This window comes from Tribolium castaneum, unplaced genomic scaffold, assembly GCF_031307605.1.
Source record: "Tribolium castaneum strain GA2 unplaced genomic scaffold, icTriCast1.1 ptg000017l, whole genome shotgun sequence".
Classification (NCBI taxonomy): domain Eukaryota; kingdom Metazoa; phylum Arthropoda; class Insecta; order Coleoptera; family Tenebrionidae; genus Tribolium; species Tribolium castaneum.
In genome coordinates, this window is record NW_026986632.1 from 865,254 (window position 1) to 880,349 (window position 15,096).

Sequence of the window (15,096 nt, forward strand, 5' to 3'; positions counted from 1 at the left end):
AGTGACTTTTATGTCTTCTCCTTTTTCCTCTACTAAAGTGTTAGACACAATTAAATTAGTTTAATTCCGGTTTTTCAAGCATTTTATTTTAAAGCAAATTTTTGTTAAATATTATTTATATCCAACTCTATAACTCGTTTATTCTTGGTCCTACAAGAAAAATGTAAATAACTATTTTGTTGGAAATTTTATCAGCTTTAATTTTGAAAGAAAGATAAAATTTGATAGGAGTAACTGTTTTCGAGATATAAGCAAAAAACCAATAAGAAAACTGTAACTGTTACTGAACAAAAATGTAATTCAGTTTTCAATGTTTGAGACGAAGACAAAAATGCAGCATTTAAAAACGACTCTGAAGACTTCAGTGACTTTTATGTTACCTCCTTTTTCTTCTAATAAAGTATTGGACCCAATAAATTAAGTGTATTTTAAATCACAAGACATTTTCTGTTAAAACACTTTTTTTTAATTATTAATTATTTTCAAACTTATATCTCGCTTATGGTTAGTTCTACATGAAAAATGCAAATAACTATTTTGTAGGAAATTTTATCACCTTTAATTTTGGTGAAAAAGTAAAAATTGTTAGGAGTAACTGTTTTCGAGATATAAGCAAAAAACAAAAAAACTGTTACCTTAAGTAAGCGCTTGCATATAAGCAAATTTAGTACTACTAGTATTGTTATTATAAATGTTATTGTCATTAATATGACGACTAAAGACAACTCTAAGACTTTAGTGACTTTTATGTCTCCTCCTTTTTCCTCTACTAAAGTGTTAGACACAATTAATTTAGTTTAATTTCAGTTTTTCAAACATTTTATTTTAAAGCAAATTTTTGTTAAATATTAAAAACTATAAAATGGGTTAGATTGCCTAAAAACACAGATCACACATGATCTTTTGCATAGAAATGAGAAAACGCTCATGTAACACACAAAATAAGCTCCATTTTTCCTTATTAAAAGTATTATTATTATTATTACTTATGTTACTATTACTATTATTATTATTATTATTATTATTATTATTATTATTGTTATTAATTTTATTATTATTAAAAACTGATTATAACTTTTGTATAGTAAATGCTTTTATACCAGTTTTAAAATGAGATATTAATTTTAGGCAATTTGTTGCCTAAAAACACAGATCACAGATGATTTCTTGCATAGAAATGAGAAAACGCTCATATAACACACAAAATAAGCTTCATTTTTGCTTAGAAAACTAAGCTTACTTTTATTACTATTATTATTTTCATTATTATTATTATTAATATTATTATTATTATTACTATTATTATTATTATTATTATTATTATTATTATTATTATTATTATTATTATTATTATTATTATTATTATTATTGTTATTATTATTATTATTAAAAACTTATATTAAACAGACAGAAAACGTCGTATTCTGACACAAAAAAACGAATTACGTTATAGACTTGACGAGATCGGCGTATCTCGGACTCTTATAGGACTCTTATAGGGTCAAAAAGTATCAGTTTGGATTAAAACAAATTATTTTTGTTGAGTCTCAGTCTGAATTGTTTATCAGTTCAAACAAAAACGGCTTATTTTAGACGATCTTTTGCTTTGAACAAGAAAACTTACATAGAACAGATTAAAAACGTATTAATCTGGCATAAAAGAGCAATTTATGTATCACTTCGGATAAAGGCAGCTAATCCTATTCGTTTTATTGCTTAAAATAGACAAAATTGTTAATAAATCTAACAAAAACGCTGTATTCTAGCACAAAATACTAATTACATTATAGTATCGACGAGAATAGCTTATTTGGAATGATTCTATGCTTCCAAACGAGTAAATTTTTATTAAACAGATGCCAAACCTCATGTTTTGTCCTATAAAGACATTTTATATTGCAGTTTGTATTAAAACAAAATATTTTCGTTGATTCTTTGTTAGAAGCAGCAAACCTAACATTAAAGAATCTGAAAACTTTGTATTCGGACACAAACCACCGAATTTTGTATCAGTTTAGACAAAAACGGTTGATTTTCGACAATATTTTGCTTTGAACAAGAAAACTTATATCAAACTGACTAAAAACGTCTTATTTTAGCACAAAACAAAAGATTTGCGTTATAGTCTTAACGAGAGCTGTTAATTTCAAACGGTTCTATGCTTTGAAACGAGTAAACTTTCACTGTACAGAGGAAAAACATCTTATTTCGCCTTTTAAAAACGATTCATGCCACAGTTTGGATAAAAACCAATTATTTTCGTTAATTCATTGTTACAAACATGAAACCTTACATCAAAGTAACTGAAAACCCCTTATTCAGGCACAGAAATTCGAATTACGTTTCAGTCTGAACAAAAACTGCTTACTTTAGACGATCCTTTGTTTTGAATACAAAAACTTACATTAAAAAGATTAAAAACGTCTTATTCTGGCTGAAAACTGCAAATTATATATTACTCTAGATAAAAGCAATTTATCCTGATTACTCCTTTACTTAGAATAGAGTAAACTTGTATAAAACTTAATAAAAACTTTAAATTTCGTCTCAAAGAAATAATTTACGTTATAGTTTTGACCAGCACTGTTTATTTCAAACGATTTTATGATTCGAAACTAATGAACTTTTATGAGGCAGATGCAAAACCACATATTACAATATAAAGCGTTGTTTTAAAGCAAATTATTACCTTTTGCAACAAGAAATTTCACGTCAAAGAAACTGAAAACATCGTATCCATGCACAAATATCGAATTACGTATCAGTTTAGGCAAATACAGCTTATTTTAAACGATTCCTTGCTATAAACAAGAAAAATTTTATCAAACATATTGAAAATGTCTTATTCTCGAAAATAAGAGCAAATTATGTATCAGTTTTAACAAAAGCGGATTACTCTGTTTGATTCTATGCTTAGAGTAGAGTAAACTACTATAAAACGTAATGAAAACTCTATATTCAAGCTCAAAAGAACAAATTACGTTATAGTTTTGACAAAAAAAAATTATTTCGGACGACTACATATTTCGAAGTAAGCAAACTTTAATTGAACAAGTGCAAAAGCTAATACTTTGCTTTAAAATAACGATTTATGTGGTAATATGGTATTTTGCATCTGTCCTATAAAAGTTTACTCGTTTCGCTCCATTGAATCATTCGAAATAAATTATTTTGACACAACGAAAATAATTTTTTTGTTTAAACTGTAACATGTCGTTTTTATAAAACGAACTAAGACGTTTGGCATCTGTTTAGTGAAAGTTTTCTCGTTTGGGGGCATAAAATCGTTTGAAATTAACAGTTCTGGTCAAAACTATAACGTAAATTATTTCTTTGAGACGAAATTTAAAGTTTTCATTAAGTTTTATACAAGTTTGCTCTATTCTAAGCAAAGGAGTAATCAGGATAAACTGCTTTTATCCAAAGTAATACATAATTTGCAGTTTTGAGCCAGAATAAGACGTTTTTAATCTTTTTAATGTAAGTTTTCGTGTTCAAAAGAAAGAATCGTCTAAAATAAGCAATTTGTGTCCAGACTGAAACGTAATTTGATTTTCTGGGCCTGAATAAGAGGTTTTCAGTTTCTTTGATGTAAGGTTTCTTGTTTGTAACAATGAATAAACGAAAATCATTGGTTTTAATCCAAACTGTGACATAAATCGTTTTTTAAAGGCGAAATCAGACGTTTTGCCTCTGTTCAGTGAAAGTATACTGGTTTCAAAGCATAGAATCGTTTGAAATTAACAGTTCTCGTCAAGACTATAACGCAAATCTTTAAAGTGATACAAAGAAATAATTTACGTAATAGTTTTGACCAGAACTGTTAATTTCAAACAATTTTATGCCCCCAAACGAGAAAACTTTCACTAAGCAGATGCCAAACGTCTTAGTTCGTTTTATAAAAGCGACTTATGTTACAGTTTAAACAAAAACAAATTATTTGTGTTGTTGTTGTGTCAAAATAATTTATTTCTAATGATTCAATGGAGCGAAACGGGTAAACTTTTATAGGACAGATGCAAAATACCATATTACCACATAAATCATTATTTTAAAGCAAAGTATTAGCTTTTGCACATGTTCAATTAAAGTTTGCTTACTTCGAAGTATGTAATCGTCCGAAATATTTTTTTTTGTCAAAACTATAACGTAATTTGTTCTTTTGAGCTTAAATATAGAGTTTTCATTACGTTTTATAGTAGTTTACTCTACTCTAAGCATAGAATCAAACAGAGTAATCCGCTTTTGTTAAAACTGATACATAATTTGCTCTTATTTTCGAGAATAAGACGTTTTCAATATGCTTGATAAAATTTTTCTTGTTTATAGCAAGGAATCGTTTAAAATAAGCTGTATTTGCCTAAACTGATACGTAATTAGATATTTATGTATGGATACGAAGTTTTCAGTTTCTTTGACGTGAAATTTCTTGTTGCAAAAGGTAATACTTTGCTTTAAAACAACGCTTTATATGGTAATATGTGGTTTTGCATCTGCCCCATAAAAGTTCATTAGTTTCGAATCATAATTTCGTTTGAAATAAACAGTGCTGGTCAAAACTATAACGTAAATTATTTCTTTGAGACGAAATTTAAAGTTTTCATTAAGTTTTATACAAGTTTACTCTATTCTAAGTAAAGGAGTAATCAGGATAAATTGCTTTTATCTAGAGTAATATATAATTTGCAGTTTTCAGCCAGAATAAGACGTTTTTAATCTTTTTAATGTAAGTTTTCGTGTTCAAAACAAAGGATCGTCTAAAATAAGCAGTTTTTGTCCAGACTGAAACGTAATTCGAATTTTTGTGCCTAAATAAGGGGTTTTCAGTTTCTTTGATGTAAGGTTTCTTGTTTGTAACAATGAATTAACAAAAATAATTGGTTTTTATCCAAACTGTGGCATGAATCAGCTTTAAGACTATAACGCAAATCTTTTGTTTTGTGCTAAAATAAGACGTTTTTAGTCAGTTTGATATAAGCTTTCTTGTTCAAAGCAAAATATTGTCGAAAATCAACCGTTTTTGTCTAAACTGAAACAAAATTCGGTGGTTTGTGTCCGAATACAAAGTTTTCAGATTCTTTAATGTTAGGTTTGCTGCTTCCAACAAAGAATCAACGAAAATATTTTGTTTTAATACAAACTGCAATATAAAATGTCTTTATAGGACAAAACATGATGTTTGGCATCTGTTTATTAAAAATTTACTCGTTTGGAAGCATAGAATCATTCCAAATAAGCTATTCTCGTCGAAACTATAATGTAATTAGTATTTTGTGCTAGAATACAGCGTTTTTGTTAGATTTATTAACAATTTTGTCTATTTTAAGCAATGAAACGAATAGGATTAGCTGCCTTTATCCAAAGTGATACATAAATTGCTTTTTTATGCCAGATTAATACGTTTTTAGTCTGTTCGATGTAAGTTTTCTTGTTCAAAGCAAAAGATCGTCTAAAGTAAGCCGTTTTTGTTTGAACTGATGAACAATTCAGACTGAGAGTCAACAAAAATAATTTGTTTTAATCCAAACTGATAATTTTTGACCCTATAAGAGTCCTATAAGAGTCCGAGATACGCCGTTCTCGTCAAGTCTATAACGTAATTCGTTTTTTTGTGTCAGAATACGACGTTTTCTGTCTGTTTAATATAAGTTTTTAATAATAATAATAATAATAACAATAATAACAATAATAATAATAACAATAATAATAATAAAAATAATAATAGAAATAAAAGTAAGCTTAGTTTTCTAAGCCAAAATGAAGCTTATTTTGTGTGTTATATGAGCGCTTTCTCATTTCTATGCAAGAAATCATCTGTGATCTGTATTTTTAGGCAAGAAATTGTCTAAAATTAATAACTCATTTTAAAACTGGTATAAAAACATTTACTATACAAAAGTTAATAATAATAATAATAATAATAATAATAATAATAACAATAATAATAATAATAATAATAATAATAATAATAATAATAATAATAATAATAATAATAGTAATAATAATAATAATAATAGTAATAATGATAATAATACTTATAATAATGAATTTCTTTCTAAATTAAAGCTTAGTTTTTCTAAGCAAAAATGATGCTTATTTTGTGTGTTATATGAGCGCTTTCTCATTTCTATGCAAGAAATCATCTGTGATCTGTATTTTTAGGCAAGAAATTGTCTAAAATTAATAACTCATTTTAAAACTCGTATAAAAACATTTACTATACAAAAGTTAATAATAATAATAATAACAATAATAATAATATTAATAATAATAATAATAATAATAATAATAATAAAAATAAAAATAGAAATAAAAGTAAGCTTAGTTTTCTAAGCAAAAATGAAGCTTATTTTGTGTGTTATATGAGCGCTTTCTCATTTCTATGCAAGAAATCATCTGTGATCTGTATTTTTAGGCAAGAAATTGTCTAAAATTAATAACTCATTTTAAAACTGGTATAAAAACATTTACTATACAAAAGTTAATAATAATAATAATAATAATAGTAATAATAATAATAATAATAATAGTAATAATAATAATAATAATAATAATAATAATAATAATAATAGTAATAAAAGAAATAATAATAATAATAATAATAATAATAATAATGTTAATAATACTTATAATAATGAATTTCTTTCTAAATTAAAGCTTAGTTTTTCTAAGCAAAAATGATGCTTATTTTGTGTGTTATATGAGCGTTTTCTCATTTCTATGCAAGAGATCATCTGTGATCTGTGTTTTTAGGCAAGAAATTGAATAAAATTAATAACTCATTTTAAAACTGGTATAAAAACATTTACTATACAAAAGTTAATAATAATAATAATAATAATAATAACAATAATAATAATAATAATAATAATAATAATAATAATAATAATAATAGTAATAATAATAATAAAAGAAACAATAATAATAATAATAATAATAATAATAATAATAATAATAATGATAATAATACTTATAATAATAAATTTCTTTCTAAATTAAAGCTTAGTTTTTCTAAGCAAAAATGATGCTTATTTTGTGTTATCTGAGCGTTTTCTCATTTCTATGCAAGAGATCATCTGTGATCTGTGTTTTTAGGCAAGAAATTGTCTAAAATTAATAACTCATTTTAAAACTGGTATAAAAACATTTACTATACAAAAGTTATAATCGGTCTTTAATAATAATACTATTAATAATAATAATAATAATAATAATAATAATAATAATAATAATAATAATAATAATAATAATAATAGTAATAATAATAATAAAAATAATAGTAATAATAATAATAATAATAAAAATAAAAATAATAGTAGTAGTAAAAGTAAGCTTAGTTTTCTAAGCCAAAATGAAGCTTATTTTGTGTTATATGAGCGTTTTCTCATTTCTATGCAAAAGATCATGTGTGATCTGTGTTTTAAGTTGTGTCAGAATACGACGTTTTCTGTCTGTTTAATATAACTTTTTAATAATAATAATAATAATAATAATAATAATAATAATAATAATAACAATAATAATAATAATAATAATAATAATAATAATAATAGTAATAGTAACAAAAGTAATAATAATAATAATACTTTTAAAAAGGAAAAATGGAGCTTATTTTGTGTGTTACATGAGCGTTTTCTCATTTTTATGCAAAAGATCATGTGTGATCTGTGTTTTTAGGCAATCTAAGCCATTTTATAGTTTTTAATATTTAACAAAAATTTGCTTTAAAATAAAATGTTTGAAAAACCGAAATTAAACTAAATTAATTGTGTCTAACACTTTAGTAGAGGAAAAAGGAGAGACATAAAAGTCTCTAAAGTCTTAAAGTTGTCTTTAGTCGTCATATTAATAACAATAACATTTATAATAACAATACTAGTAGTACTAAATTTGCTTATATGCAAGCGCTTAATTAAGGTAACAGTTTTTTTGTTTTCTGCCTATATCTCGAAAACAGTTACTCCTATCAATTTTTACTTTTTCACCAAAATTAAAGGTGATAAAATTTCCTACAAAATAGTTATTTGCATTTTTCATGTAGAACTAACCATAAGCGAGATATAAGTTTGAAAATAATTATTAATTAAAAAAAAGTGTTTTAACAGAAAATGTCTTGTGATTTAAAATACACTTAATTTGTTGGGTCCAATACTTTATTAGAAGAAAAAGGAGGTGACATAAAAGTCATTGAAGTCTTCAGAGTCGTTTTTAAATGCTGCATTTTTGACTTCGTCTCAAACATTGAAAACTGAATTACATTTTTGTTCAGTAACAGTTACAGTTTTCTTATTGGTTTTTGCTTATATCTCGAAAACAGTTACTCCTATCAAATTTTATCTTTCTTTCAAAATTAAAGCTGATAAAATTTCCAACAAAAGAGTTATTTACATTTTTCTTGTAGGACCAAGCATAAACGAGTTATAGAGTTGGATATAAATAATATTTAACAAAAATTTGCTTTAAAATAAAATGCTTGAAAAACCGGAATTAAACTAAATTAATTGTGTCTAACACTTTAGTAGAGAAAAAAGAAAAAGACATAAAAGTCACCAAAGTCTTCAGAATCGTTTTTAGTCGTAATATTAAAAACAATAACATTAATAATAATAATACTAATAGTACTAAATCTGCTTATATGCAAGCGCTTTATTAAGGTAACAGTTTTTTGGTTTCTTGCTTATATCTCGAAAACAGTTACTCCTATGAATTTTTGTCTTTCTTTCAAAATTAAAGCAGATAAAATATTCTACAAAATAGTTATTTGCATTTTTCTTGTAGGACCAACCATAAGCGAGTTATAGAGTTGGATATAAATAATATTTAACAAAAATTTGCTTTAAAATAAAATGTTTGAAAAACTGAAATTAAACTAATTTAACTGTGTCTAACACTTTAGTAGAGAAAAAAGGAAAAGACATAAAAGTCACTAAAGGTTTCAGAGTTGTCTTTAGTTGTCATATTAATAACAATAACATTAATAATAATAATACTAATAGTACTAAATTTGCTTATATGCAAACGCTTAATTAAGGTAACAGTGTTTTGGTTTCTTGCTTATATCTCGAAAACAGTTACTCCTATCAATTTTTATCTTTTTACTAAAATTCAAGCTGATAAAATTTCCTACAAAATAGTTATTTGCATTTTTCATGTAGGACTAACCATAAGCGAGATATATGATTGAAAATAATTAATATTTAAAAAAAAAGTGCTTTAACAGAAAATGTCTTGTGATTTAAAATACACTTAATTTATTGGGTCCAATACTTTATTAGAAGAAAAAGGAAGTGACATAAAAGTCACTGAAGTCTTCAGAGTCGTTTTTAAATGCTGCAGTTTCGTCTTCGTCTCAAACATTGAAAACCGAATTACATTTTTGTTCAGTAACAGTCACAGTTTTCTTATTGGTTTTTTGCTTATATCTCGAAAACAGTTACTCCTATCAATTTTTATCTTTTTTTCAAAATTAATGCTGATAAAATTTCCTACAAAATAGTTATTTGCATTTTTCTTGTAGGACCAACCATAAGCGAGTTATAGAGTTGGATATAAATAATATTTAACAAAAACTTGCTTTAAAATAAAATGTTTGAAAAACTGAAATTAAACTAATTTAATTGTGTCTAACACTTTAGTAGAGGAAAAAGAAGAAGACATAAAAGTCACTAAAGGTTTCAAAGTTGTCTTTAATCGTCATATTAATAACAATAACATTAATAATAATAATACTAATAGTACTAAATTTGCTTATATGCAAACGCTTAATTAAGGTAACAGTGTTTTGGTTTCTTGCTCATATCTCGAAAACAGTTACTCCTATCAATTTTTAACTTTTTACTAAAATTCAAGCTGATAAAATTTCCTACAAAATAGTTATTTGCATTTTTTATGTAGGACTAACCATAAGCGAGATATAAGATTGAAAATAATTAATATTTAAAAAAGAAGTGCTTTAACAGAAAATGTCTTGTGATTTAAAATACACTTAATTTATTAGGTCCAATACTTTATTAGAAAAAAAAGGGAGTGACATATAAGTCACTGAAGTCTTCAGAGTCGATTTTAAATGCTGCATTTTCGTCTTCGTCTCAAACATTGAATACTGAATTACATTTTTGTTCTGAGACGGTAACAGTTTTTACTTTGGTTTTTTGCTTATATCTCGAAAACAGTTACTTCTATCAATTTTTATCTTTCTTTCAAAATTAAAGCTGATAACATTTCCTACAAAATAGTTATTTGCATTTTTCTTGTAGGACCAACCATAAGCGAGTTATAAAGTTGGATATAAATAATATTTAACAAAAACTTGCTTAAAAATAAAATGTTTGAAATACTGAAATTAAACTAAATTAATTGTGTCTAACACTTTAGTAGAGAAAAAAGAAAAAGACATAAAAGTCACCAAAGTCTTCAAAATCGTTTTTAGTCGTCATATTAATAACAATAACATTAATAATAATAATACTAATAGTACTAAATCTGCTTATATGCAAGCGCTTTATTAAGGTAACAGTTTTTTGGTTTCTTGCTTATATCTCGAAAACAGTTACTCCTATGAATTTTTGTCTTTCTTTCAAAATTAAAGCTGATAAAATATTCTACAAAATAATTATTTGCATTTTTCTTGTAGGACCAACCATAAGCGAGTTATAGAGTTGGATATAAATAATATATAACAAAAATTTGCTTTAAAATAAAATGTTTGAAAAACTGAAATTAAACTAATTTAACTGTGTCTAACACTTTAGTAGAGGAAAAAGGAAAAGACATAAAAGTCACTAAAGGTTTCGGAGTTGTCTTTAGTTGTCATATTAATAACAATAACATTAATAATAATAATACTAATAGTACTAAATTTGCTTATATGCAAACGCTCAATTAAGGTAACAGTGTTTTGGTTTCTTGCTTATATCTCGAAAACAGTTACTCCTATCAATTTTTATCTTTTTACTAAAATTTAAGCTGATAAAATTTCCTACAAAATAGTTATTTGCATTTTTCATGTAGGACTAACCATAAGCGAGATATAAGTTTGAAAATAATTAATATTTAAAAAAAAGTGCTTTAACAGAAAATGTCTTGTGATTTAAAATACACTTAATTTATTAGGTCCAATACTTTATTAGAAGAAAAAGGGGGTGACATATAAGTCACTGAAGTCTTTAGAGTCGATTGTAAATGCTGCATTTTCGTCTTCGTCTCAAACATTGAAAACTGAATTACATTTTTGTTCTGAAACGGTAACAGTTTTCACTTTGGTTTTTTGCTTATATCTCGAAAACAATTACTCCTATCAGTTTTTATTTTTTTTTCAAAATAAAGCTGATAAAATTTTCTACAAAATAGTTATTTGCATTTTTCTTGTAGAACCAACCATAAGCGAGTTATAAAGTTGGATATAAATAATATTTAACAAAAACTTGCTTAAAAATTAAATGTTTGAAATACTGAAATTAAACTAAATTAATTGTGTCTAACACTTTAGTAGAGAAAAAAGAAAAAGACATAAAAGTCACCAAAGTCTTCAGAATCGTTTTTAGTCCTCATATTAATAACAATAACATTAATAATAATAATACTAATAGTACTAAATTTGCTTACATGCAAACGCTTAATTCAGGTAACAATTTTTTGGTTTCTTGCTTATATCTCGAAAACAGTTACTCCTATCAATTTTTATCTTTTAACTAAAATTAAAGCTGATAAAATTTCCTACAAAATAGTTAATTGCATTTTTATTGTAGGACTAACCATAAGCGAGATATAAGTTTGAAAATAATTAAAATTTAAAAAAAAGTGCTTCAACAGAAAATGTCTTGTGATTTAAAATACACTTAATTTATTGGGTCCAATACTTTATTAGAAGAAAAAAGAGGTGACAGAAAGGTCACTGAAGTCTTTAGAGTCGTTTGTAAATGCTGCATTTTCGTCTTCGTCTCAAACATTGAAAACTGAATTATATTTTTGTTCAGTAACTGTTACAGTTTTCTTATTGGTTTTTTGCTTATATCTCGAAAACAGTTACTCCTATCAATTTTTATCTTTCTTTTAAAATTAAAGCTGATAAAGCTTCCTACAAAATAGTTATTTGCATTTTTCTTGTAGGACCAACCATAAGCGAGTTATAGAGTTGGATATAAATAATATTTAACAAAAATTTGCTTTAAAATAAAATGTTTGAAAAACTGAAATTAAACTAATTTAATTGTGTCTAACACTTTAGTAGAGGAAAAAGAAGAAGACATAAAAGTCACTAAAGGTTTCAAAGTTGTCTTTAATCGTCATATTAATAACTATAACATTAATAATAATAATACTAATTGTACTAAATTTGCTTATATGCAAACGCTTACTTAAGGTAACAGTGTTTTGGTTTCTTGCTCATATCTCGAAAACAGTTACTCCTATCAATTTTTATTTTTTTACTAAAATTCAAGCTGATAAAATTTCCTACAAAATAGTTATTTGCATTTTTTATGTAGGACTAACCATAAGCGAGATATAAGATTGAAAATAATTAATATTTAAAAAAGAAGTGCTTTAACAGAAAATGTCTTGTGATTTAAAATACACTTAATTTATTAGGTCCAATACTTTATTAAAAAAAAAAGGGGGTGACATATAAGTCACTGAAGTCTTCAGAGTCGATTTTAAATGCTGCATTTTCGTCTTCGTCTCAAACATTGAAAACTGAATTACATTTTTGTTTTAAAACGGTAACAGTTTTTACTTTGGTTTTTTGCTTATATCTCGAAAACAGTTACTCCTATCAATTTTTATCTTTCTTTCAAAATTAAAGCTGATAACATTTCCTACAAAATAGTTATTTGCATTTTTCTTGTAGGACCAACCATAAGCGAGTTATAAAGTTGGATATAAATAATATTTAACAAAAACTTGCTTAAAAATAAAATGTTTGAAATACTGAAATTAAACTAAATTAATTGTGTCTAACACTTTAGTAGAGAAAAAAGAAAAAGACATAAAAGTCACCAAAGTTTTCAGAATTGTTTTTAGTCGTCATATTAATAACAATAACATTAATAATAATAATACTCATAGTACTAAATCTGCTTATATGCAAGCGCTTTATTAAGGTAACAGTTTTTTGGTTTCTTGCTTATATCTCGAAAACAGTTACTCCTATAAATTTTTGTCTTTTTTTCAAAATTAAAGCTGATAAAATTTCCTACAAAATAGTTATTTGCATTTTTCTTGTAGGACCAACCATAAACGAGTTATAGAGTTGGATATAAATAATATTTAACAAAAATTTGCTTTAAAATAAAATGTTTGAAAAACTGAAATTAAACTAATTTAATTGTGTCTAACACTTTAGTAGAAGAAAAAGGAAAAGACATAAAAGTCACTAAAGGTTTCAGAGTTGTCTTTAGTTGTCATATTAATAACAATAACATTAATAATAATAATACTAATAGTACTAAATTTGCTTATATGCAATCGCTTAATTAAGGTAACAGTGTTTTGATTTCTTGCTTATATCTCGAAAACAGTTACTCCTATCAATTTTTATCTTTTTACTAAAATTCAAGCTGATAAAATTTCCTACAAAATAGTTATTTGCATTTTTCATGTAGGACTAACCATAAGCGAGATATATGATTGAAAATAATTAATATTTAAAAAAAAAGTGCTTTAACAGAAAATGTCTTGTGATTTAAAATACACTTAATTTATTGGGTCCAATACTTTATTAGAAGAAAAAGGAAGTGACATAAAAGTCACTGAAGTCTTCAGAGTCGTTTTTAAATGCTGCAGTTTCGTCTTCGTCTCAAACATTGAAAACTGAATTACATTTTTGTTCAGTAACAGTCACAGTTTTCTTATTGGTTTTTTGCTTATATCTCGAAAACAGTTACTCCTATCAATTTTTATCTTTCTGTCAAAATTAAAGCTGATAAAATTTCCTACAAAATAGTTATTTGCATTTTTCTTGTAGGACCAACCATAAGCGAGTTATAGAGTTGGATATAAATAATATTTAACAAAAATTTGCTTTAAAATAAAATGTTTGAAAAACTGAAATTAAACTAATTTAATTGTGTCTAACACTTTAGTAGAGGAAAAAGAAGAAGACATAAAAGTCACTAAAGGTTTCAAAGTTGTCTTTAATCGTCATATTAATAACAATAACATTAATAATAATAATACTAATTGTACTAAATTTGCTTATATGCAAACGCTTAATTAAGGTAACAGTGTTTTGGTTTCTTGCTCATATCTCGAAAACAGTTACTCCTATCAATTTTTATTTTTTTACTAAAATTCAAGCTGATAAAACTTCCTACAAAATAGTTATTTGCATTTTTTATGTAGGACTAACCATAAGCGAGATATAAGATTGAAAATAATTAATATTTAAAAAAGAAGTGCTTTAACAGAAAATGTCTTGTGATTTAAAATACACTTAATTTATTAGGTCCAATACTTTATTAAAAAAAAAAGGGGGTGACATATAAGTCACTGAAGTCTTCAGAGTCGATTTTAAATGCTGCATTTTCGTCTTCGTCTCAAACATTGAAAACTGAATTACATTTTTGTTCTGAAACGGTAACAGTTTTTACTTTGGTTTTTTGCTTATATCTCGAAAACAGTTACTCCTATCAATTTTTATCTTTCTTTCAAAATTAAAGCTGATAACATTTCCTACAAAATAGTTATTTGCATTTTTCTTGTAGGACCAACCATAAGCGAGTTATAAAGTTGGATATAAATAATATTTAACAAAAACTTGCTTAAAAATAAAATGTTGGAAATACTGAAATTAAACTAAATTAATTGTGTCTAACACTTTAGTAGAGAAAAAAGAAAAAGACATAAAAGTCACCAAAGTCTTCAGAATCGTTTTTAGTCGTCATATTAATAACAATAACATTAATAATAATAATACTAATAGTACTAAATCTGCTTATATGCAAGCGCTTTATTAAGGTAACAGTTTTTTGGTTTCTTGCTTATATCTCGAAAACAGTTACTCCTATGAATTTTTGTCTTTTTTTCAAAATTAAAGCTGATAAAATTTCCTACAAAATTGTTATTTGCATTTTTCTTGTAGGACCAACCATAAACGAG